The 27,061-nt window shown below is 42.2% G+C and overlaps 1 protein-coding gene across 2 annotated transcripts in view; it reads left to right on the top strand.

Moving 5' to 3' along the window:
• TSPAN5 (tetraspanin 5) overlaps positions 1-27,061 on the top strand; it is a 116,094-nt gene that overhangs the window by 7,043 nt on the left and 81,990 nt on the right. The window lies entirely within an intron of this gene.

Here is a 27,061-nt window from a genome sequence, read left to right as displayed (position 1 = left end):
TAAACATTAAATCTAGCCATGTTTAATACTCTATAGTCAGTTAACTAGTCCCAATAAAACAAGAAGATTTGCCTCAAGCATTTAAGTGTAATGTTTTGTCTCCAACTAAAACTGAAAAAAAAATAAAAATAATTTCCCCCCCCAAAACTTTGAAACCTAATTCTGCCAAATAGAAGAGTCCAGCCTCAGAATAACAATATAGTGCTGTAGGGTAGAGTCTGCTTTTATATTCTGATTCCCCAAAATACGCAGTGTACTTCTCATATAAGTGCGTGTTTGCCTGTCAATAAATTGTAATGGGTTTTGTTATGGTGTAGGCAGGAACAAGGAGCTGAAAGGCACATGTGGTAACAGAGCTTTATTAGTAGTGATCCAGAAGTGACCCTCGGTATTAACTCTTGAAGTGCCAGCCAAGACAGCAGTACATTTTAAAAATCTTATAATTTTTCTTAGTCAAACAGTGTGGTTTTTTTATGTCTAAATCCTGTTTTACCAGCTTCTCTTCCTCCCCATCAGATTCTGCTTTAAAAAAGAAACGTGCTTTGCCCACATAACTTGTTTAAACCCCCACCCCCCACCAAAACAGACTAATGTTGTCCTTTCTTATTAATTAACTGCATTGTATTCAGTTCCATTACTGTTCTACATCTTAGACAGCAGAAAGCCTGTTCTTCGTTGGCTTGAGACATAATCATTTCTCTTCCATTGGTCTACATAGGTCTATTCTACAGGTTTGAAAATTCCCATTTTCAGAGTCAGATTTGCTGACATCTGCACTGAACCTGCAAAAGGATCTGCCTGTCTAGACCTGTGTGCCTGTATGGAATCTAGGGACTTGATTGGGACTTTGCACGGGTGTAGGAGTCTGAGGATGGATCCCATTGCTGAATCAGTGCCCAATTAAGTTTGTTGGTTCTATAAAATATACAGGGTTGCTCAGTAATCCCATCTCTTTTCTTGGTTTATATTAAAGCATGTTCCTACATGAAATGTTGCCCAGGGGATAAAACCTGGGACTAACAGGCTCTTTGGCTCTGATTGAGCATGACCTTGAATAACTCACTTATGTCTCGACTTTCAAAGATGCTGAGCATCTACAGTCTCTGTGCCACTGGGGCATAATAATACATGAGGTGAATGACAGCTAGGTAACTTTTGTTTGTTTGTTTTAAAGGACATCCATTTTCACATCAGGTTCTGCAGATAATATTTCAACTTTCCAATCACTTTTCTCTGGACAGCATTTAGAAATGTATTTCAGTACACACACAGAGAGTGTCTTATTAATGCATTGTCAATTTCACACAACTGGGAAGAATCAATATGCCTCTTCCAGGGATTTGAAAATCCCCTTGCTCCCACTGAAGACTCCTTAACATCAAATAATACTGAAAACCACTTCAAGCAAAGTTCAAGATGTGTGGTGTCTTTTTCAGTAGCAGGGCCAAGAAATACAATGGAGACGTTCTAGCGCTCTGTGATTCTGCAGTGAGTGTATTCATCTTGAATCATAGGTATTTATTTTAGGGAAAAGCTCTTTCTTGGTTTTTGTTACACACTAACTCAATAAAAAAAAAGTTTAAGAAGTAGCTGGTGAAGAGACCCTTCCATGGAGCGTTCACTTGAGCAAAAAAATCAAAAAAAGGTGGTTGGGGTGAGGTGGGTTAGCATTGCAAGTAGAAGGGGTGTATTGAAATTGATATCCCCATATCTTCGTCTCCCAGAACAAGGTGCTAATGAGCTAAATCCTGGTCCCTCTTGATCAAGTCCAAGTAAAAAGACGTTGCTGCCCCCCCCCCCCCCAAAAAAAAAAAAAAAGTATGTTAGGATTCTAACAGGAATAAACTGTTCTCTCCAGCCTTCAAGTTGGGCTTACTGCTCTCCGTGGGGAGTTGGGTATTCTGTCTGTGTCACAGCTTCCCCTCTGTTGTGGGATTTTGGGGGTCAGTGGACGCATTTGGCCTGGGTCTACTGATCAGCACTGTCCGTATTAAATTGATATAATATAAATGCTTAGATAAAATTAAAGTCCCCTCGTGTAGTCTCTCAACATCCTGGATATTCCCCACCCTCACACAGTGGAAATGCAGCAATTCTGCTTCATTTTCATCCTCTGTGCCTGCAGAGAGGGTGGGACCAAGATTTGGACATTAATAAAAATACCATGGACTTACATAGCCTGTTTAACTTAGGGCAAATCTACCCTCCCTGCACAGAGCTCAAAGAAGCAATCTTTGTGCAGGGGTTCTTGGCATGGGCCAGTAGGGAGGGACTTGTCCGTCCAAGCAGTGGAGCACCAGCAAAGACAGAGGCATAGAAGGAGGTGTCTTGGCTAGAGGATTCACCTAGTATCAGATCTGTTGTTCACAGCCCACATCAAAGCTCCTCTCCACACTGCTAACGATGGGTACCCTCCTCTCTCCACATACATGTTGTTCACTGTGTGTGGGGGTCCTGGCAAGTGTGGGTTCTCCATAACTGCATTCTCCTCCCTCTGAATGGTCTTTTCCACTACCACAGGATCCCTACTATCCCTTATGTGTAGAAAATGTTCTTCCTCTGACAAACTGGGGACATAAAGCTCAAAAAAAAATCATGCATCTTCTCTGACAGGGGTTTTGTTCTATCACATGGTGCATATGCTGTCAGACTGCCTTTTGTGAAAACAAATAACCCTTCCATCGCCCCCCATAGATACATGTACTCTTTGAAATATTAGGTGAATATATGTGATTAACATTTTTGTCCGTCTTAGAGGATGGTGGTGGAAGGGGGTGGCTGTCATGAAGGCACAAATGCATGCTTGCCAACTAGAACAGTACAGAAGGAAGGAAGGCCTGCTAGATTGATTCCAGATGTTGATTGTATCTGGCCTATGCTAGAATGGGCAAAGTAAGTAGGAAATCTAACCAAGAATCTGTTCAAGGTAGGAAAACAGTTTTTTCAAAATTGGAAAACCTCTTCCCCCGTGCCAAAAATGAAATGACATGGAAATTATGTCTGCATCAATAGGGCCTGACTCTGACCTGACTTCATCATGATCATCATTCCTGTAACCGCATTGGTTGTTGGGGCACCATGACTGATTAGCAATCAACCAATTGTCTCCACCCCTGACGATTGTGTGTCAGTCCTTGAGTCTCCGCAAAGTCCATTCCTGTCCACTCTTTTATGTTGTCAGTCCATCTCTTCTTCTGTCTACCTCCTCTTCTTTTCTCCTGTTCTGTCTCTTGGAGGATGATCTTGTTACATGGCCGTATCACTTCAGCTTGCGCTTCTTCACGGTTGTCAGGAGGTCTTCATATGACCCAGTGCATTGGGTGATGGTGTTGTGGACCTCTTCATTAGTGACATGGTTGAAGTAGGAGATGCCCAGGATTTTACGGAAGCATCTCCTCTCTGCTACCTGTATTTTCCGTTCAAGTTCTGCTGTAAGGGTCCATGTCTCGCACACATACAGAAAAATGGAGATGACCAATGTGTGCAGCAGTTTCAGTTTGGATTCCAGGGAGATGTTCTTATTCCTCCAAATTGGCTTTAGCTTTGCTATTGCTGCTGTTGTTTGCGCAGTTCTTGCCCGAATTTCTGCCTTGGATTCTTCAAGTATTTGGGGGCAATTGTCACTGATGAACTGTTTCACTGTCTCCAGCTCTTGTCTACTCACAGTGATATGTGAGCTGATCATGTTTGTTTGTCATCCGCTTGGTTTTTCTGCACTGATTTCCATGCCATATTTTGTGGAGGTTTCATCCAATCGTTTCACAAGGTTGGCAAGTTCATCATCGCTGCCTTCCAGGCAGTCAGTGTCATCAGCGAATCGAAGGTTTCAGATTGTTCGCCCCTCAATGCTTACTGTGCATATGTGATCTTCTAGGGCATCAGTCATTATGCACTCCAAGTAGATGTTGACCTGACTTACACCAATGTAAATCAGGAGTGACTAAGTCTAGTGAAGCCATTAGTTTTACACTGGTATGAGACCAGAATCAGGCCCATAATATTTACTGTAAAGGAAGAAAATAATTTCTTTACAAAATTAGAAATGCAGTTCTCCAAGGAATGGTATCACTTTCTGCATTAAAACACAGCCAGATAAAGGCTTTCAGGCGGAAGGATAATTAGTCACTAATACAGGATGTAGTATGCCAGTGTCACTACATGTCACCCCCCCATCCTTCCTGCTCACTGGGCTTTGCTTCTTTCTCCACATACATCCAGGGTGTTATAAAGTCATGCTGCTTCCTTCCTTCATTTTTTTCCCTACCAAAAATAAGGGGAGAACTGAAAAGAAGACAAAAGAACAAAAAGTAAAGGAATGGGAAGTGAGTGAAAGAGAAGGAAGGAAGAGGACAGGGCTGGGAAAAGAGAGCGACATCTGTTTCCATCTGCTAGGAATTAATCAAGATGTCTAAAAAGTTAGACCAAATCTTTACAAATTTGTCTGAGGTCCTTCTTCACTGAAAAGTTACCCACTCTTTAGCTGCTAGGTCAGCTGACCTATTTCTTTGTGCGCTGATGACTGAAAAGAAATATATTTCCATATCCAGGTCATCTCCTACCTTGCTTACTTCAACTTCCTCCTCTTGATCTCCTTGATACCTATCAGTATATCGCTCCCTTCCAGTCTGTCCAGAATTCAGGTGCTATAATAATTTTCCTCACCCATCCATATGGAACATAGGTACCTTATTGAACTTCTCAACTGGCTCCTTCTTGCCCAATAGATCGAGTTCAGTCGCCTTCTTTTGTATTTTAAGTCCTCGCACAAGCCCACTGGCTTACATCTCAGATCTCTTTATTGTATTTCTCTCTTCAGCATGTCCTCCTCCCTCCCACCTTCTGCCTTTATCCATGCTCTTTCTTACCCCATTCTCCTGCTCACTTGGTCAAAGCATGAAAAGCACATTCAATCCTCTTTTTATTCAAATCCACTGTAAAGACCCACTTCTTCCACCCGGCCCACAAGTGCTAACCCGCTGCAGGCTGCTGTTTGCTCCATCTAGGTGAAAAGTTGAGGGTGAAAGGGAGGGGAATACTTACATCAGAGGTTCACACACTTTGCTGTGCTTCTCTTCGGAGAGTCATGTCCTGTCAGTGGCCCCCCTCAGTGCAGGGGAAAGCGGGGGACCCAGGTGGTGCAGAGTTCAGAGCCCATGAGGGGGAAGAAGGGGGAAATTCCCATGTGACCAGTTAGTTCCAGGGCCCCTCCCTTGCAGAGGGGGCTCAGTTGCTAGGGCAGATGGGGGAGAGGAGTGTGTGTGTGTGTGGGGTGCGTCTGGGTCACATGGGTTTGGCTCTGGGAAAGGAGTTATTAGTGCAGGAGCAGCTTCTGAGACCCACAGGGTTCTGAAGAGGGAAGGCTGCTGGACAATGGAAATCCAATGCCTGACCGTTCAGTGGGCAACCAGATCCAAACCCTGGGGTAGCTGCCTGCCTAGGGTGTCGTTTCTCTTAAAATTTCCTACTGTTGCATTCCCGTTGGTGGGAACTCTAGCTGTCTCTACCACCATGGTGTCGAGGCTTGCTTTGAGCAGCGCTGGGTGACATGGTGGTCTAAAAATGCTAGTAACTTGTCTGTGCTAGAGCTCCCACTGTTCCTACCACTATGGCAGGAAAGGTTAAGAAAAAAACTTGGAAGCAGCCTAAGGGTTTGGAGAGAAGGTAGAAGAGAGATCCTTCTTTGTCTAGTCAAACTTCACTGTGTGCTTATGCTCATTTTGTGTTTGAACCCACTCATTTGTCCCTTTTGGTGTGGGAAAAGGGCTGGGAAGATACTAGTCTGCACTTTTATTTTCCACCTCTGTGTTACAGGGTGTCTAGTATCTCCCCCCCCCCCCTTTTTTCTGTTTTTTAAGTTTAAAGGATATTTTTGGATTGATGGAGGTGAATTAGATTTAATTCCTGAAGCCCAGACATTGTTCTCATGAGGCTAAGGGGTAGGAAATTAAGCAGTTACAGAAGGTGGGAAGACTTAAATTCCAGGAAACAAGCTGGTGTTGTGCCTATATTTACCCTTCATTCTTTACCTCACAAAGGTAATCTCATAAACTCTAGTAGGGATAATTACCTGCTTCCGAACTTGTGTGGTATCTGCACCTACAACTTGTTTGTCCTACTCTCTCAATGCAGAGGGAAGCCATAGGAGAAGAAGCATAGCCTCTTCTACTTTTTAGACTTGTGTATCTTCCCCTAACACACCCATCAAGAGTTGGGGAAAAAACCCTACTACTCACTGTAGGTAGTTTCATCCTGTTTAGGTTTATAAATAAGCTGCTACAGTGATTAGATATTCTTTACATCAGAATCTGTTCTTGAACAAGTTGCAGCTGGGAAGAGTTGTTCTGATTCTTTATGTATTTAGTGGTGTTACAGGGGTTGCAGTGTGGTAGCAGACCACTGGGCATGGAGGAGAGTGCCTCTGACGTACACTTCAGGAGCTTGGTGTGGGAAACCTCCAGTACTTAAAGTGGGAATTGTCAGGACGGCTTTTCCTTCTACTCATGGCACGTCTCCTCAGGTGAGAGTTAGTCTGGGAGACAATTGCTGCTTATTATTTTTTCCAGTCTGATGCTTTGGAGTCTTGGGGCCTAAATTCTCAATTACACTAAAGCTGCTTTTACCCCCACTCTGCCAGTATAAAGGGGCCTTAAAATGGGGGTGTATTACATTTACACTGAGTGATGTAAACTGGTTGTACTGTCAATGAGAACCAATCCCTTGGAGTCAAAGCCTGTTCTTGTGAGTGGAATTTGGCCCTTGGTCTGAGCTGTCTGGAAAAGTTGCTGTGTTGGAAGGATTTAGACAGGCCCCCCTATAGGAAGGGTGGGCTTGGGCTTGTATGTTGAGTGCTGTGGGTAAGTGGTGAGAAGAAGGGCATAAGCCTTTCCTCTAAGAAGGGCAGGGAGTGGAGCTAAGTGCTTCTCATCCAAAGAGCACAAGGTACCTTAGTTTTAGGGAGACCTCTTCTGAAACTCAAAATAAATGATGCTTGGCTACAGCAAACGAGCTTTGTTTTCTGTTCTTGCCTCCCAGAGTGACTTGCATGATTATTTCCAGTTGCTGGTATCGTAGTGACCCGTAGAGTGTGCTCTGACGTGCCATTTGTCTGTAGAGCTCCTTTTAGGTAAAAACTGAAAAATCCACATCTTTCGGAAAACTAAACAAACACACACAAAAGGCATCTCAAAGCTCACAGAAATCAAACTGTCAAACACATCGAGGGTTCTCAATAATAATACACTTGCCCAAGATCAATTAAACTCCTTCCTCCTTTGCCCTCAGAGTAATATTAATTTTAAATGAGCCCTGCGCATTGCTGCCTCACATCAAATGCTCTGCTGTTGTAGAGTTCCTCCATTTAGCATACGCAGCACAAAGACTGCTTCAGAGTTGGTAACGTTTGGGGCCTCGTTATGCAGCCTCTTCGTATGAGCAGCTCCCATTGACTTTGAAGGGAGTTGCTTGGTGCAGCAGCTGTATAATCAGGCCCTTGGTTAAAAAACAATGTGAAAAAGATGCAAAAAGACTTCAAAAGAGCCAGAGCTATTACTTTTAGTATGTCTAAGTAGCAAAGAGCTGATATGGAGGAGAAGGATGTGTAGATGCAGCTGACAAGCTCTTGCTGAGAAAAAGTGGACTGCACAATGTTCTTATTTTCCCACTTTTCCCTTTTTCATTTCTTGGGATAAGAAATTAATATATTTAAATGTTTTTGTTCAATGGAGGTGAAGTCTCTCCTGTAAGTTGTAGCAGCATCATGTGAATCTAATGCATCTGGCACTGAGAGAATACAATAGTCAGTGCATACAGAGTTAATCCACTAGAGACTATATAGAATTTGATTACGTTCTTTTTCTTTTTTAGTGGGAGTGTGTGAAAAGCCATAGTTGATCTGTATAAATATACATGTGCCTCCTCAGCACCAATTTGGCCAGCAATCTGGAGAATGCCAGCATTTTATAATCAGCCATTCATAACATTGTGTTACTACTGAGTGCTGGGTCCTGCCTCTGCCAGGCACTGACTTGGATAAATTCTATGAGACAGTCAAATGTTTTGATGAATCTTCAGGACATGGACACTATTAATGCTTATCTAGTAGATACCTCTTCTTATGTGGTCTACCATAAGCCACATAAAAAATGGCCACGTTTTATTAATTGCTTCTGAACTTTAACAGTATCTTGGGTTAAAGATAATGACCTTCACACAAAGTACATTCCATTACAACTGACATAGTGTTTTATTCGGTAAGCTAGCAAAACCCATAAGTATATTTCAGTAAACAAAGTATAGCGAAGTTATGTCTGAAAATCAAATCCATAAATCAGTTTATACTTAGCATGTGAAGTGGAGGGCTTGGAATGGATATGGATTTCCTGGAACTCCGTGCGTGCGTGTGTGTGTTTGTGTTTTAACTGAAGAACTTGACTGAAACTTGCATTAAACTAACTAGTGCACTCATGCTGTCTCTGGTTGTATTGCTCTTACAGCAGTTTTCAGTTACAAGTTGTGAGTGTGTGTGGTTATTATCTGATAACACTGAAGGGTAACTTTTTTTTTTTTTTTGGCCTTCAGGTCTTTTAAAAAATGTAAACTTTCATTGAAGAACTATTAATTTTGCCTTTTTAAAAGCTGCTCAGTATTTTGGCTCGGAAGTGCAGACCATCTTCAGAGAAAATGAGCAAATTGTCTTAACATCTGCAACTAATTTATATTATGCTAAGCAGCACTGCTATAGTCATGAAAGAAATAGATAATCTTTAAATGGAGCAGGAGTAGCAAACAGGAGAGTTTTGCAAGGGAGTTCTCCAGGGGAAGGAGGAGCGACTGTGACCCTTGGGGTGAGTTGTTAGTTATGCTTACTGTGTGCCCACTTGACTGAAGTTTATAGTGTGGTCTGTTTGGGGGGGCTGTGTGCTGAGCCTAGTGGCCTACTAGGCAAGGCTGAGAGCTTCCTAATGAGGCTCTAGCCTGCCATCCTTTGATCCCTAATCTATTTAGGGTCCTATGACCAGGGGGTGGGGCTAACTCAGGGAGAAAAGGGGTTTAAAAAGACAGCTCCAAGTGACCGGAGGAGCTAGGAAACAAGGGAGTTTTATGAGGGAGTTTAGAGAAGCAGCGTGAAAGCCTGATAAACCTAATAAACATTCTCTAAACTTTGAACAATAACCCCTCCCTCAAAAAACAACAACAACAACCCAATCGCCCCCTCCTCCCCACCACACACAAAGAACAAACGGCCCTGCAAGAATAAAAATAGGCAGAAGTCCAGCAGTAGAGTGGGGGCTATCCAGTTTGTTATATTGAATCCAGCATGTATGATTACCTGTCTTATGGGCAAGTGGTATATGTGTGCATTTGGTGCAATCAGCTCCTGGCCCTTAGATACTGAGTATGGGCGCTTGAGACCAGAGTGGCTGAGCTGGAGGATGTAAGGGAGACAGAGGAGGTACCTAGATGAGACTTTCTGGGACACCCTGAAGTGGTTCCACCCCCAGTTTGACATCTTCTGTGTTGCTGAGGAAGATGAAAGTCTAGGGGGAAGGAGAAGATGCAGTTTGAGTTAAGGGAAACGATCCCATAGTTGGAACCCTCCTTCCATATTATGTCATGGTATCCTCTCCCACTGAGATCACCTTTCCAGAGGAAGGGACCACTGTTATTGGCAAAAGACAGGCAATAGTAATGGGGGCGTTGATTATTAGAAATATAGATAGTTGGGTTTGCAATGACCAGGAGAACCGCATGGTGACTTGCCTGCCGAGTGCAAAGGTTGCAGATTTCTTGAGACCGCTAAACAGACTTATATGCAGTGCTGAGGACGAGCTAGTGGTCATGGTACATGTAGGTACCAGTGACATAGGGAAGGATAGGAGATAGGTCCTGGAGGCCAAATTTCGGCTGCTCAGTAAGGGATTGAAGTCTGGGACCTCCAAGGTAGCATTCTCTGAAGTGCTTCCAGCCCCACTCCCAGGGTCAGTTAGGCAGAACTTCAGGGTCTCAATGTGTGGATGAGATGATAGTGTTGAGAGGAGGGATTTAGGTTTATTAGGAACGGAGAAAATGATGACCCTATGCAGGAAGGATGGGATCTACCTAAACTAAAAAGGAAACGGATTGCTGGCATGTAAAATTAAAAAGGTAGTACAGGAGTTTTTAAACTAAGGGCTGGGGGAAAGCCAACGGGTGTGGAAAGAGACATTCCTTGGGGAGGATTTCTTAAGGGAGATACTGTGTATCAGAGGTGGGCAAACTACGGCCTGCGGGCCACATCCGGCCAGCGGGACCGTCCTGCCCGGCCCCTGAGCTCCCTGCTGGGGAGGCTAGCCCCCGGGCCCTCCCCTGCTGTCCCCCTATCCTGCAGCGCCGCCTCCCTGCGGGCAGTTCTCTGAGTGGTGGGGCTGTGAGCTCCTGCAGAGCAGCAGCGTGTGTAGCTCTGGCTGGGCGGCGCAGCTGCCCGATGTGCTGCTCTCAGCGGCATGGTAAGGGCGGGGGGGGGTTGGATAAGGGGTGGAGGGTTCTAGGGGACAGAGAGGATGGGGTGGAGATTCTGCTGGGGGTGTGTGTCAGGGGACGGGGAACGGGGGGGTTGGATAGGTTTGAGGTCACAGGGGGCCTATCAGGGGGCAGGGCTGTGGATAGGGGTCAGGGAACAAGGGGAGTTGGATAGGCGTGGGGTCCCGGGGAGCCTGCTGGGGGCGTGGGTGTGGATAGGGGTCCGGGGGGACTGGGAGCAGGGGGGTTGGATAGGGGGTGGGGTCCTGGGGGGTGGTTGGGGCGGGGGGGTACCGGGAGGGGACAGTTAGGGGACAAGGAACGGGTTAGATAGGGGGTGGAGTTGGGGGGGTGGTTAGGGGAAGGGGGTCCCGGGAGGGGGTGGTTAGGGGACAAGGAGCAGGGGGGGTTGGATGGGTTGGGGGTTCTGAGGGGGGCAGTTGGGGGGCAGGAAGTGGGAGGGGGCAAATAGGGGGTGGGGGCCAGGCTGTTTGGGGAGGCTCAGCCTTCCCTACCCGGCCCTCCATAACAGTTTTGCAACCCCAATGTAGCCCTCAGGCCAAAAAGTTTGCCCACCCCTGCTCTATATCCTCGTAAAGAGGGCAGGATAGAAGTTGATAAAGTACGTGTAGGAACTGAAGGGAAAGAGTCAAATGAGAATGAGTCCCGTTGAGTTACGTCACATGAAGGCAGACAACTAAGTATTGACAAATTCTGTAAATGCTTGTACGCAGATACAAGAAGTTTAAATGATAAGAAGCGTGAACTTGAGTGCCTGGAATTAAAAGAAGATATTGATATAATCGGGATCACAGAAACTTTGGTGGAATGATCATAACCAATTAGACCCGATAATATCAGGGTATGATACACAGGAATGACAGAAAGAAAAGGAGTACTTGTGGCACCTTAGAGACTAACCAATTTATTTGAGCATGAGCTTTTGTGAGCTACAGCTCACTTCGTTGCTGAGGGAGTGGCACTATATGTGAAAGAAAGCAGAGTCAAATATAGTAAAAACTTAAAAGAATCAAACAGTGTCATAGAATATCTATGGATGGAAATTCCATGCTTGAGTAGTAAGAGTATAGCAGTAGGAATATACTATTGACCACCTGACCAGGGTGAGGACAGTGATTGTGAAATGCTCAGGGAGATTAGAGAGGTTACAAAAACAAATACAACAATAATAGGAGATTTCAGCTATCACCATGTTGACTTGGGACTATGTCACCTCAGGATAGGATGCAGAGATAAAATTTCTAGACACCATTAATGACTGCTTCTTGGAGTAGCTAGTCTTGGAACCGACAAGGGGAAGTGGCAATTCTCGATTTAGTTCTAAATGGCACACAGGATCTGGTCCAAGAGGTGAATATAGCTGAACTGCTTGGTAACAGCGACCATAAAGTAATTGGTATTTTCCCTCCTGTAAGGATGTTAAATTTAAAGAAACCCACCACAGTAGCATTTAACTTCAAAAAGGGGCTGTCATAAATATAAAGGGAAGGGTAAGCCCCTTTTAAAATTCCTCCTGGCCAGAGGAAAAATCCTCTCACCTGTAAAGGGTTAAGAAGCTAAAGGTAACCTCGCTGGCACCTGACCAAAATGACCAATGAGGAGACAAGATACTTTCAAAAGCTGGGAGGAGGGAGAGAAACAAAGGGTCTGTGTCTGTCTGTGTGATGCTTTTGCCAGGGACAGAACAGGAATGGAGTCTTAAAACTTTTAGTAAGTAATCTAGCTAGGTATGTGTTGATTATGATTTCTTTAAATGTCTGAGAAAAGAACTGTGCTGAATAGAATGACTATCCCTGTCTGTGTGTCTTTTTTGTAACTTAAGGTTTTGCCTAGAGGGATTCTCTATGTTTTGAATCTAATTACCCTGTAAGGTATCTACATCCTGATTTTACAGAGGTGATTCCTTTATTTCTGTTAAAAGTCTTCTTGTAAGGAAACTGAATGTTTTTTCATTGTTCTAAGATCCAAGGGTTTGGGTCTGTGGTCACTTATGCAAATTGGTGAGGATTTTTACCAAACCTTCCCCAGGAAGTGGGATGCAAGGGTTGGGAGGATTTTGGGGGGAAGGATGTGTCCAAACCATGTTTCCCAGTTAACCCAGTTAAAGTTTGGTGGTGGCAGTGGAAATTCCAAGGGCAAAGGGTAAAATTAATTTGTACCTTGGGGAAGTTTTAACCTAAGCTGGTAAAAGTAAGCTTAGGAGGTCTTCATGCAGGTCCCCACATCTGTACCCTAGAGTTCAGAGTGGGGAAGGAACCTTGACAGGGGCACTACACAAAATAAGGAGGATAGCTAAATGGAAATTAGAAGGAACAGTCACAAGAATAAAATGCCTGCAAGTGGCATGGAAACTTTTAAAAAACACCATAATAGAGGCTCAAATTATACGAGTACCCCAAATTAAAACAAAACAGTAAGAGGAGCAAAAAATGCCACCACGGGTAAATGACAGAGTAAAAGAGGTGGTCAGAGACCAAAATACATTTCTTAAAAATTGGAAGCCAAATCTGATTTGAGGAAAATAGAAGGGAGCATAAACTCTGGCAAATTAGGTGTAAAAGTATAATTAGGCAGGCCAGAAAAGACTGTGAAGAGCAACTAGCAAAAGACATTAAAAACTAACTTTTTTTTTTTTTTTAAAGTACAGCAGAAGCAGGCAACCTGCCAATCGGTGCGGCCACTGAATGATCAAAGTGTTAAAGGAGCACTCAAAACAAGACCATTGCAGAGAAGCTAAATGAATTCTTTGCATTGGTCTTCACTGTAAAGGCTGTAGGGAGCTTCCCACACTTGAGCCGTTCTTTTTAGGTGACAGATCTGAGGAACTGACTTAGACTGAGGTGTCAGTACAGGAGGTTTTGAAACAAATTGATAAATTAAACAGTAATAAGGACTGGATGGTATTCACCCAAGACTTCTGAAGGAACTCAGATATGAAATTTCAGAACTCCTAACTGTGATATGTAACCTGTTGGTTAAATCAGTCTTTGTACCAGGTGTCTGGCGGATAGCTAAAGTAATATCAAATTTTAAAAAAGGCTCCAGAGCTCATCCTCGCAATTACAGGCCAATAAGCCTAACTTGAGTACCAGGCAAATTGATTGAAACTATAGTAAAGTTTTCAGTCACATAGATGAACACGACTTGTTGGGGAAGAGTCAACATGGCTTTTGTAAAGGGAAATCATGCCTTACCAGTCTTTTAGAATTCTTTGAGGGGGTCAAAAATGACCCAGTGGATAGTGTACTTGGACTTTCAGAAAGCCTTTGAGAAGATCCCTCACAAGATCCTTTACTTACAAAGGCTTGTAAGTAAAGTAGGCAGTCATGGGATAAGAGGGAAGGTCCTCTCATGGATTAAAAGATAGGAAACAAAAGATAGAATAAACAGTCAATTTTAGCAGTAGAGGGGGTAAATAGGGTCCTTCAAAGATCTGTACTGGAACCAGTTCTGTTCAGCATACTCATATGATCTGGAAAAAAGGGTTAACAGTGAGGTGGCTAAGTTTGCAGAGGATACAAAGTTACTCAAGACAATTAAGTCCAAAGCTGCCTGTAAAGAGTTACAAAGGGATCTCACAAAACTGTGTGTGACGGGCAAATGAAATTTAGTGTTGATAGATGCAAAGTAATGCACATTGGAAAACATAATCCCAACCATACATAAAAAATGACTGGGTCTAAATTAGCTGTTACCACTCAAGAAAGAGATCTTGGCATAATGGTGGATAGTTCTCTTTCTGAAACCTCTCAGTGTGCTGTGACACTCAAAAAAGCTGGTTCGGAGAAAGTAATAAGGACATTTACCCCTTCACATAACACAAGAACCAGGCGTCACCCAGTTAAATTAATAGGCAGCACATCTAAAACAAACATAAGGAAGTACTTCTTCACACAATGCACAGTCAACCTGTGGAACTCTGTGCTGGGGGATGTTGGGAAGGCCAAAAAGAATAACAGGGTTCAAAATGGAACTAGGTAAGTTCATGGAGGATAGTTCCATCAATGGCTATTAGCCAGAAGGGTCAGGGACACGATCCCTTGCTCTGGGTGTCCCTAAACCTCTTACTGCCAGAAGCTGAGACTGAACAACGGGATGGATCGCTCAATAAATCGCCCTGTTGTTTTCATTCTCTCTGAAACATCTGGCATTGGCCGCTGTCAGAAGACTGGAGTGTGGACTAGATGGACCAGTATGGCCATGCTTACGTTCATATGGAATAATTAAGGATTAGCTGTGATGTAGCTGCAGTACTCCATTCCAGGGCTCTGGAAGTATCATGCTTCCATTTCATCAAGGGCTAAATGCTGCCCCTTGCATCAGTCCAGCATAGTGGGGTTCAATGCAGAGGATTGCATGGCATGGCATGGAGGCAGCATCAAGGCTTCTGCTACATCAGCCTAGACTCCTGCAACTGTGTGGAAGTAGGGCCTGTACAGTGGCATGTCTTCACTATTGCATATCTCTTACTTGATCCTTAGCATAATTATGATAAGAGACTGGAAGAATACTTTTGTGAGGGTCATGCCCTTTGTGCTTGATCTGCTTGGAGTGGGTGTTTTAAACTGCAATCAGTTGTGAACTGATTAGCTCAGGAGGGCAGATAAAAGGCAAATAAGTCTTTCTCTGTGTACTCCCATGTGGAGTCCAACTTAGAAACATTGGAAACAGTCATTGCCAGTAAGTGTCAATCTGGTGTCTTTGATATTAGTCTCAGGGTAACTTCATATGGACAAGTGTCCAACTTGCAAATGCCAGCCTTATAACTGGTATCTTTGGCTGTTTTTGTAGAGGCCGATGCTCGAAGGAGTCATGCAGACTGAACTATCTTCTCATCCTTTGATGATGTTTTGTCTTGGTGAAGGAGGAGATACTTGGACAGGGTGATGGGAAGGAAAACTTAAGTAGCTATTGTCCTGGTGTTCTGTGGACATTTAGAAGACTTTGCTGTCCAGGGCTGTCATGATGTACAACACCTTTCATCTGCACTAGTCATACTTGGAAAAATCCTGGTTGGTGAGATGTGTAACAAGCCAGTTTTCAAAACTATTGACATGCAAGTTACTGCAAACATTTTAAACTTTTCAGTCTAGAAACCAAATACTTTCCACAGGTAATAGGTGCATAGGATTATACAGCATCGACTTGCCTTGGGCAGTATTTCTGTCATTCAAGAGACAGTGGAGAGAGTTTGTTCTGTCCATTTGTCAGATGTTTACAGGGAGCTCTGAATAAGCTAGGCAGAAAAAATCAAATTGAGGCATTTTTTACATTTAAACATGAGATGGTGTCATAAAGATCAGTCTGTTGGATCTCTGTAAATGGTTCCAAAAACTTGGATTGGCTCCTCGTTATTAGGAGTGGAAAACAAGATGAGAAATTACTAGAAAATTTATACGTTTCTAACAGACTATGTTCATGATTCAGATTATATTAATCAAGACGTTGTCTGTGTGTCTAAGTTATCTGTTGTTGTAGCTACAGCTTCAAAATGGATGTTGAAAACAAATTATATTGAGAATTTCATTAGAGAGAAAGTAACGTTTCTCACTAGAGGTCAATGAGAAGTTTTCAAGATGATACGGTTACCTTATTTGGATTTAAGTGTGTAAAGAAGTAATATTTATTATTTTTAACTGTTTTATTTTAGTTTTGTTATTAATTGGTGACTTTTTCTATCTTTATAAAGATATTCCTTATGTTTTAAACTAATAAAATAAAACCTCCGTCTTGAATCTTCATGTATTATAAAGATGAGATTTTTGTGACAATTTCTACAGGATTGAAGGGAAACATTAGTTTTGTGAAACTTATATATGGTTCCTTGTTAAAGTTCCTATTTAGCTCATATTTCCCCTTATACAACTATTAATTTTTGAACTAAAAGGTTTGTGTGTACGCATGTTTGTATGTATGTATGTATAATGAATGTTAGGGGAGAAAAATAACCTAGACAGGAACTTACAGTACTTTAACAGTGGTCCCATGTTGAAAGTCAGAGCTCCTTTTTATTTGTTGTCACGTAGGAGTGACTATAGTTCTGTTACTTTATGGTTACACTTTAAGGGGTGGCATTTTTTAAATTTGTATTTTATGATTTCTCTCCTCCCCCCAGAAAAAAGGGGGGGGGGAGAAGAAACAAACAAAAAGACGGAAGAATAAAAAAGTAAAGGGAGGGCAGGGAGGGGAAAGGAGAGCAACATCTTGGTTTCCATCCTCTGGGAATTAATCAGATTTCTAAAAAGTCAGATCAAATCTTTTTTCAAATATGTCTGAGGTCTCTTTTCTTTGAAATGTTACATCAGCCAAGTCATATCCTTGAAGGCAATCTGCAGTTCCATCGAAGCAATCTATGTTGTTTGGCTACAAGTGCTGTGCTAGAGAATCAAGCTTGCCATGAGCTGGAGATGGGGTGTCCCAAACGTGTGAGCCAGTGTGGCTGTAGCAGCAGTCTGCTTCGTCAGGCCCATGCGCTGTAAGAGATGAGATTTTTAAAAGTATGCAGTGCTGGCCTCTTTTCCCACTGAAGTCAATTGGCATTCATGTCAATGGGAGAAGAGTTAGACTAGTGTGAATTATTTTTAAAAATTCTACCCTGCATGTGCAATTGAGATAAGGTTTTTCACATAGTTATCTCTTTCCATAATATGTCCCCAAGAAATAAGTCTCAGATGCTTTCTTTCCCTTCAGTAGTTGGGATTAGTGAATTGTGCATTTCAGAGGTATGCAAAGCTAAATGAATATGCCTGCCAAAAGGAATCAAAGTTTGCAGTTGATACCTGGGCACAATGGTCATATGCCTCCTCTGAGGAATATATGACAGAGACCTGGCTAGGTTTCCAAAAGTTTCCAGATATTACAAACTGACTAGTCTCTAGAAGACCATTCCACCTTTGGTAGAAGTGTGATATGCCTGCTGTTGCATCTCAATAGTACAAATTTCATTCAGACAGTTTCCAGGAGACTAGACTGATGTTGTCCATAGTTTCTATTCTCCCCAATTCCCCCCGCCCCCTCTTTACACTCCCTCTCTATTGTCAACTGTGGTAAGATCCTCAATGTGAGGTTTGGTGAACAGGAGTTGAGAGGACATTTTTCTTTATGTTTAACAGACTATTCTGAGGAAAAACCCTCAGGCAAGTACAACTTTTCCTTGTTAAAGCTTTTTTAGGAAGTTAGTTAGGGCTCACTGCAGTATTCATCCATCATTCCTGTAGAGTTCAGAAGAGACTTGTGGGAGTGGGAAAAGGAACACTTTTTTATGGATTCAGTTCAGTTAAGGCCTCTCGCGGTTTCACAGATGCGGTAGCATCTGGGTTGCAGTCTTGTTAGAGTAGCACCAATTCCCTTTCTTGTGCATTGTTTTTGAATGCATCTGTTATGCAGTAGTGCTTAATGTGCAAATTGGTACAATTCAAGACACGAAAATCCATTTTTAGTTTGGGTTACTTCTACCTTTTTATAGCGGTAATTCCAGGTGGAAATTATTTGTGTGTCAGCAAATTTTCCAGAGTGCAGAGGGTATTGCTCAACAGCAAAACAGCTGCACCATTCCCAGGTGACCACCTGCTGATACTTGTCCTTTCTGTTTTCTAAGCAGTATGGTATCACTATACCCAAATTTTAAACAGTTAATGTCTTATAACATGTGGGTAGCTTTACCTGGAACCCTGATGTTTAGAACGTTGCAGCTGTTTTGCTGCTAAGAGAGATGGGCAAAGGCTCACTGCGAAGTTTGCCACTCTGAGAAACTCTCTTATGACTTTTGGGAGAACACTATTCATGGGCTTGTCCTCATGAGAAAATTAGGTCATGTTAGAATGTGACCTTGTGGTCGTATTAAATAACATGATGTTTGAACATGACTTTTGAATCATTGTTGACAGGGGGAACTCACGTCTGTAGTGTAGTTGTAGCCTTGTTGGTCCCAGGATAGTAGAGAGAGACGGTGGGTGAGGTAACCTTTTATTGGACCAACGGAAGATATTAGCTCACCCATCAGGGGAAACTGATGTTTAACATCCGGTTAGTTTACACTACTCCTTAACATCATGCTCCTACACTGCCTAATTTTCTAATGAAGACAAGTTCACAGAACATGTTTAGGCCACCTTTACATTTTTCTCCAGCACTTATTCTTCTGCCTTAATAAGTGGTCAGAATTCCCACTCCCCTTTCTACCTGGATTATCAATCACTTGAGGATTCTGAGCACATGAAGGGGGAGAGCCCAAGTAGCATGGATGACTTTTTGCTAGCTGCGTCGCCCTGGCAAGATGGAATTATTGAAGGCAAGATCTAAAATGGGCTGGGTTGCTTGGGGTTGCACATCTGGCCAAAAAAATTAGACTATTTGATATGGGTTGGTCATCTGTGAGTGGGCACTGCGTCTACTGTAACTTTAACATATTATTAAACTTGTAATTAACTTTTATATTTAAGCTTTCAGGGTCCTAAAACTTTGCTAAACTAATCAAATGTCATCATTAAAGTATGATAGACTTAGCATTACATTGACCGCACTTTAAGGCCCTGGTTCCAGGGTCTTGTCTCCTGGGAATCAGATTTCCAGGAAAACAACTTGCTTATCTAAATTCCTGTTCAGATAGGAAATTTTAGAAAAGGTGTGTGTGTATAGTACCCCAGAACAAAAGGCAAGAGAAAACAGATTGAGTGGCCCTTCATCTTGAAAACCATTTGTTTCACTATATGGGGATCTATTTTAAAAGCACTTCAGTGGAATTTTGAACAATGGAACTAATGCTTTGAGGTCTCAAAGCATGTTTATTTTGTTTAGCTTTTAGCTGATAGCTTGTATTTTCTTATGTTTGTTTGATTTTAGAGAATTTGGTTTATTGATGTTTTCCTGGCAGTGAGAAAGACCTAATTTTTTCCAGTGCTACCCATTGTGGGAGGCTTATGTAATTCTGTTCTGCAAGATACCCTGAGTTTCCATGGACTAGAGTTGGTGATATCAAATTACTGAAAGAGGGTCCTATTCTGCAGACGGGCCCTATTCTCCACGGTTTAGTGCTTACTACTAGGTGTAATCCGACAGATTTCAGTAGGATTACTCCACAGTAGTAAGTTGTTTGCAGGATCAGGCATCTGGTATCGTAACCTAAATTGTGCTTTAGCTGTATTTTTTTTTTTTTGTTTTCCACTTCTCCTTCATACCAATAACTTACATGACACCTGAGGGGGTATTTTTTTTGCCACTGCCAGCCAGACTCTGTATTCACAATGAGTTGATCCCTGCTGGAGAACTCCTCCTTCTTACTGTCTTTCTTTTCTCCTCTATGAAACATGGCCCAGGAAATGTCCCACAGTCTGCTCTGCTGACAGCCATACATTCTCTGCTCTTACTGCTTCTGCAGTTGCTGCTCCTGAGCCTGACGGAAAGAGCGGGCATAAATGAAAACACACAAGTCTTCCATAGCCCCGCTTGGCTGGTGCAACAGTGGAGGATCTGACTTTTATGTCATTTTGACTCCGCTTTTGAAGTGTTTCTTCTGCATTTCCATCAGTCGCTGTCTTTTGTCTTCTGGCTGAGCAAAAGCCCTGGTCCAGTCACTCCAAATGTTTTATGTACTCTAATGATTTAACAGGTTGTAGATGAAGAGAATTAGCCAAGAGTAGCAATGTGAGCTTTAACGGCCAGTCCTAAATCTTATAGCTGTCAGGGGAAGAGGGATTTACTATTTTCCTGTTCTTTGGGGCCAAATGGCTGCTCAAAATACAGAGCTAAAGCATGTGTTTATGGCTTGCACAGACGTGCAAGGATGAGGAAGCAGCAGAACCACTGTAGTTCCATAGTGTTCCTGGTGGGTGGGGCATAGGCTGCGGAGTCTGCAGGTAGTGGTGGTCGTAAGTTTCCACCATCTCTGTGTGTTGTGAAGTATTGCTCCTTGGTGGTACCCACTGTCACTGGTGTACAAGGGGCTGGTGGACTGTGGGATGGTGGGGACAAGGTTGTTGATTCTAAATCTTCTGGACAAATGTGCATGTTGGGGGTGGGGGAACCATGGGTACTGTTAGAGGTCTATGAGTGTATCGGTGATTCTTGCTGATGCTCTATGGTGGTCTGTGGGGGTCGATCTGTATTTATTGCTGCTATGATGTCAGCTGCTTTTACCACAGGACTTTGTCTAGCCTAGTGACCTCTCCTTCAACGATGGATGCCATTTGGAATTTGAATATGTAGGTTTTAAATGATGGCCTTTCTTTAGAGTTGGTGAAGAATTGCACTGGAGCATCAATTTTTCTGATTTAATAGTAGCTGCCTAAAAATATTCTAAAAATCCAAAATTTAAAAGTCAGGCTTTGGGTTAAAGTGTCCTGGGACTGTGCTTGTGAATTTCGTTTCCTGTCTTCAGTTTCAAGAGACACACAAAGCCACAAACTCACTTCTAGTTGTTTCATTTCCTTGATGACATGAAAATGTTCTTTTGGTCAGTCAGTCTCCCCTCCTCCCCCACTCCGAGGTTCACCAGTGAGCTCCAAGCCTGCTGTCAGGATAGACCAGTTCCATAATCAATATGAATTGTAGCTCAGTCTTGGGCATTTTCTGAGTAGATCCTGTTGTAATAATCGTGCCAATTCATAATCTTGCTCAGTGGCTCTTTGATGAGGCTAAATAAGGCCACTGAACTCCTTCAGTATCAACCCCAAAACCGAACAGTATGACAAATAGGATAGCTTCAAAAAATTGATGGTTTACAACTGCTAAATTGGGGCCTATGGATGTCAGTGGGACTGCTCACGTGCTGCTACTCCTTGCAATGGAGGCTTAATATGTACAATAGCACCTCAGATTAAGAGTGGATTGTAATATCAGGTGAGAAAACGGTGAAATTTTCAAAAGCACCTAAATCTCACAACCAATAGGAGTTTGGCACCTAAATACCTGTAAAAATCTGGCTATTAGGTTCCTAAGTCTCATATAGACTTTCAATGAGGCATAGACCGTGAAGTAGTTCTGTAAACTTCAAATGTGACACTGATCGCTGCCTTCTTCAGAAGTTTAGAAGTCAGTAGCAAGGAGAATATATAATACTGGAAAAGCTCTTAGAGGGCCTGAATGCATATAATGTGCAGTCAACTTCTATGGACAACTGGGTGGAAGGATCATTCATTTTAGATATTTCCCAAAATATGCTTGGGTGGCTTCATAGTTAATGACTTAGCATCTTGTCATGTTTTCCTCTCCTTAAGTAGGAATGTCTTATTGGGGGGGATGGGGATAGATGAAGAGAATGGGAGTTTTGGGCTGCTACCTTGGCAGTCCTTCTGAGCCAGTTTGGGGTTCTCAGTGGGAGCCTGGTTCATGTCCCCAAACAAGGGAAGAGGAGATGTTCTGAGTGGAAAGGTGGTGGTCTTCCCTGTTGGGTAGGAACAATTCTTGGTGGGAAGAAGGAATACTGCTGTACCTTTTCTGTAGCTATGAGCTCTGACTTCTGTTACCTGTTTTGAATCCCAGAAGAGCTGTGCTGTGGATGAGGCAGAGAAGTTGGAGAAACACTGGGCTGGGCACAGGGAAATATTTAACTTGAGGATGGGGTTATAGACTTATAGCTTTTAAAGATGGAGAAGACCTATTGTTTATCTAGCTCATCTGTGTGGGACTTGTGCAGATCCCAACTTCCATCAAAAGGGCTTTAATATTTTTAGTAACTCTCTTTAAAGCAAACAAACAAAAATCAGTTTTCTCCCCCTTTCCTTTAGGAGGTGAACAGAACTAGTCTAGCCACCCAAGCTAGTTTGTATAATAAATGAGACCGTTATGTAGTAATATTTTTAAATATTCATATGAGGTTAGCCCTGGATTTTTTAAAAAAGAAAGTAGCCAGTTAAGTAAATGCACACTGCCAGTGTGATTTAACAAGAACAAAATGCCGTTCCTGCCTTCGTAATCAGATTTATTTTAATATCTTGTGGAAAATGCTTCAGGAGTCAACTACAAATATGCTTTAACTGCTTCCTTGCTGTTTTTGAAACAACAGTATTTTCATAGGTTGTTACCAGCTACATGGGACACCATTGGGGGTGCATTTTGCCCCTTGTACCTGATACATTGGTCAGCTCTGAAGAGTGCTCTCCTGTTTTGCTGAAGGATGTAAACTTCAAGTGAATGCAATAGTATTGGGAGTGAACCTCAACTGAACTTCAGCTATAGTTTTCTTTGGTGGTGGTTGTAATAATAGTAGGCAGATGTTCAGACAAGTCCACCTTTTTCAATTTAAGTTGACAGGGTTATTTTCAAAAGTCCCATAGAAAAGTTGCTGGTTTTTTTCCTACCCCATCAACGACACTTCGTTAGAATGTACTACAACCGGCAGACCTTTATTCCGACTTAAACTTCCAGTTTTGATACAAGACTTAGAAATCTGCTCTGACAGCCTTTACTCTTTAAAAAAAAATTTGCCTGAGGAAAATCCATAATTAGGGTAAAAAAAATTAGAAAATGAATTATTTTATTGCTTGAGAAGTTGGGGCAAATAGTAATGACGTTGGGGAATTCATGTTCTCAAGAAGGCAAGAGAATTCACCAAGTGGGTATGAGCAGCTTCCAGTACTAAACATTTTTATGTTTCTTACTGCAGCTAATTTCTAAGCGTCTGGAATCAAGGAAGGCCGGCTTTAGCAGTGTTTCCAGTAGGCACCTGTGTATTAACTATGCGAGCTCTCACCTATTTAGGTCGTAGCTCATAATAGTTTCTACTTTGTGAAAGCCTAAAAATAAAACCTAATTAATATAATCTTAGATGAAACCTTTCTCCATCTTCATAGATTTACAAAGGAGTGTAATTGGGATTAAGGAAAAAAAAATTTTTTTTATCTCCCCCCACCCCCTACACTTTAAACTGTAGCTTAACACTGAAGAAAGACTTCACTGTAAGTAAATGCTTACACAAAAGATATTCTTGCTAATAATTTACTTTAATTTCTTTCTGGTTGGGGGTCTTGTGACTTGAGCCATACAGACAGAGCTATCCAAGCATCAGCATTATCTATGTGTGGCGTCAGGAGGATAGTGTTATGTAAGTAAATGGTTATGCAGAAAAGAACATCATGAAAAATGTATAGTGTGTTTTTGCTTCAGTAAGTTGGTAGCTCTGGCGAATGGAGCGAGATTGACAATTCTGGAAGCCGAAGTCCTCTCTCTATCCACAGAACACACACAGCATAGGCAACAGGAGACTCAGCTTCCCCACAGTGCCCTTCAGGTGTGCCTTCGCCCTGTTCTGGAGGAAATGCCTTTAAGCAGTGGGAGGGTATTTCTGTCTTCATTTCTATTCAATCTTTGGCACCTCTTCCCTGGTAACAAATACCAGTCAGTACCACTTGTGGTAATTCTCTGAACTGGACTTTCCCTAAGGTGTGGAGAGAGGGAGAGTAACTCGTTTGAACTAAAACTCCTCTGGATAGTCACTGTTGCAAGTAAGAGCAGAATTTGAGCTTCAGTCTTTTTCTTAGCCTGAAGTTGAGCAGAAGTTTAATTTTTGGAATTCTTACCTGGACTTTGGTGTGTGAACCCTGAAAGAACTTACCTCTTCTCCAGTGGGATTAAAAGAATGTTACCACTAACCAAGGAAGCCTTGGTGTCTGTGTAATTATTCTCTTCTTAGTTTGGTATTTACTAAAACTTCATGCACACTTAAAAAGTTGTAACTGACAAGGATGCACAGAAAGAGTCCACAAAATGTTTTGCGACAAGTATGTGTTGGGCTCTGTAGTGAGGACTGTCTCTTGCTAGAAAACAAGCAAAAACCAAAAAAGGTGTTGTATGCTGGGGTTCTGGGTGCAGTGGAGAGGATAAGATTCTGATAAATACAGATCACCACAAATATAAAGTATCTTAAGACAGAAACTAGGGGGCCATATAGAGGTGATCTCTGAAATGTTGGTGAAATTGACAAAGCAACATAGAAACCCTCTGGAATTTTATAGTTCACACTTCTGTGGAAATGTAGGCAGCTGTGGTGTGTCTGGAAATATGTTAAGAACTAGTAAACTAAACTTTAAGGTTGGGGGGTGGATGTGGGGTGGGGACTGATCAAGAACAGGATAAGAGCACCTTTTAGAAAGCAATGAGAAGTTGATATACCCAATATTTGTGAGCTGACATAAATATTTGTTTTGAAATTGAATTATATTTACATGCAGTTTTAATAAACGTCACCTTTTAGCTTTCATTGTGGGGGTCATAAGTTTTGTGCAGATCTTTTGCTGGATGATTTCATTTCCTCCTGTCCTTAGGGACAATCAGAAGTGCGTATCTTAACAATGTGTCCTTCTGAACTTTTGGCATACTTCACGCTTGTGTTATTATGTGGGAGTGGGGTGGAGGAAACAGACATATATATCTGTATCCTCTTGTTCTTCCTGTATTCATGTTTTAAACAAAATCCCAGAGTTCAGGAGGGACTGTCTGTCTGTCGGTCTTCCAGGTTCAAAGCCTTTTTTGCAGGTTAGAGAACCAGCAAGTGAAAACATTCAAACACAAGAAATGCTTGGTGAGCTGTAATTGTAAACATCAGTGTGGCAGTGGGCAAAGATTGTTCCTCTGTCTGGTGTAAAAACAGTGCAATAAGTAGTCTGAGCTTCAGGGAATCTGCATTCCCACTCCCAAGCATGGTTGCAGTGTTTTGTCATTACTCTCTCTCTCTAATTCGTGTACACCAAAGTGAATGCAGTACTTGTATAGCAGTTCAGAGCCAGAGAGAGAGAGAACATCACTACATCGTGTAACTAATATGTAAAATTATACTAGTATATTTAGGTTGATTGTTAACGTTGTCAGCCTGATTTGAGTGTATCCTTTTTAAAACCTTGGGTTTTTCCCCTCCTTCTCTGTAGTGTTAAACACTCTCTCCTATAACTTCAAAACAGACTAATTGTGGGATTTTTCTTTGCCTTCCTGACAGCAGTGCTACTGAATTTAGAACTCAGGGTGCCTTGATTTGGTAGCTGATGTCGTATGCCTCTTAACATCCGTGATGCAGGTATTACATTAAATTAGCACTCTGTGGCATAAATACTTACGCTTTTCTCCCTGGCCTATTGTTCTAACTTCAGGCCAAGTATAAAAATGAAGAACCAGCAGTTAACAATCATCTCTTGCATTGATACAGCCCAATTCTCCTCTCTTACACCCATGTAACTCCACTGTAGTCAGTGGAATTACTCCTCTCTTATACCAGTCTGTGAGAATTTGGAGACACATTTGTTTTTTATTGTAGACTGAAACCCGCTCGCCCTTACTTGGCCCCTTTCCATTTTTCATGCAGGCTGATAAGCAACTGCTTGTGTATTTGATGGCAATGTTACATCCCGGTCATCGGAGGGTATTTATTGCTCAGAGTATTCTGGTCTCTTTCATTTCCACTCCTTGGTGCTTTGCTCTGAGATAGAGCACTGCAGTAGGGCTAACTACTTGGCCTCCTCTGTGCTTTTAGAAGTCAGTTGCTCCTATGGATTCTACAGACGGAGTAGATGAGCACAGTGGGAACTGGAGCTGAATATTTGATGGGGTATTTGACAAAAAGAATCAGGGTTTTTATTATTTGCTGTACTTCACCATTTGTGTTGTAACCCTTCTCTCAAACACTACAGAGATATGAGGGGTTATATAACTATCTAGCTAGATAGCAGAAACATTAGTCATTAATATATTATTTTAGTATTAAAACAATCTTCCATTTCCACACTCGTAACCTGATCTTTTAACCTATTCTAAGCCAGCAGTAAGCTGTGCAACAGCATTGTCGAGGAAGATAATTGTTTCTGCCATAACTGCCCCAAATCTAATTGCCTGCAGCAAATGCAAGCCACAAATCATCATGAATGATCCTGCACGGCAGTGAGTGAAATATGACTGGTGTGACCTACTTCATTTGCATATTAAATGTGCTAGACATTTTTATGGTTTTTTTTCTTGTTTCCTAGGAAACCAATGCTGGGGTATAGTAGAGAACAGTAATTGCATGGAGGGTGCTGCATGTCTGAAGCTTTGTTCTTTTGTAGGTAGGAGGCTATAAAAGGGGAAAGGGCTGGAATTTTAAGAATATCTTTAACAAAAAACAGGACAAGGGTGTACATATTTTATGCTAATGAACTAAGTTTCCAACATTTTGTACAAAAATGCTCCAAATATCAAACAGGAATATTTATAATGTAGTAGGTCATTTGGGTATGACTTGTACAAAGGGTCATTTCAAGGCACTACTAAAGAAACTGAACGCAAATGAACATGAAGCTGGCTAGTCTGTTTTCGTTGTCCTTGCCGAACGCGTGCAACAACAGTGGTATTTGTTAGTGGGTGAATTAGACATAATGAAATGGAGAATGTTGTCAGAAGACTGAGCATGTAAGTAGGAGAGGGAAACTAGATGGAAATAGAAATTAAATTAGTGGTAAATCTCGGGAGAGAAAAGTGGAGATTTCAAGAGAATTAAGTACATTTAGGGAGAGAATAAAACAGTTGTGACCCTTCAGCTAGTGGTGGGGGGCGGAAAGGGAGAGGAGGAGAAGGGCAGGAGAGA

This window comes from Eretmochelys imbricata, chromosome 4, assembly GCF_965152235.1.
Source record: "Eretmochelys imbricata isolate rEreImb1 chromosome 4, rEreImb1.hap1, whole genome shotgun sequence".
NCBI lineage: Eukaryota > Metazoa > Chordata > Testudines > Cheloniidae > Eretmochelys > Eretmochelys imbricata.
The sequence above is the reverse complement of the archived record's forward strand: the minus strand, read 5'-3'. Positions and strand labels throughout refer to the sequence as shown.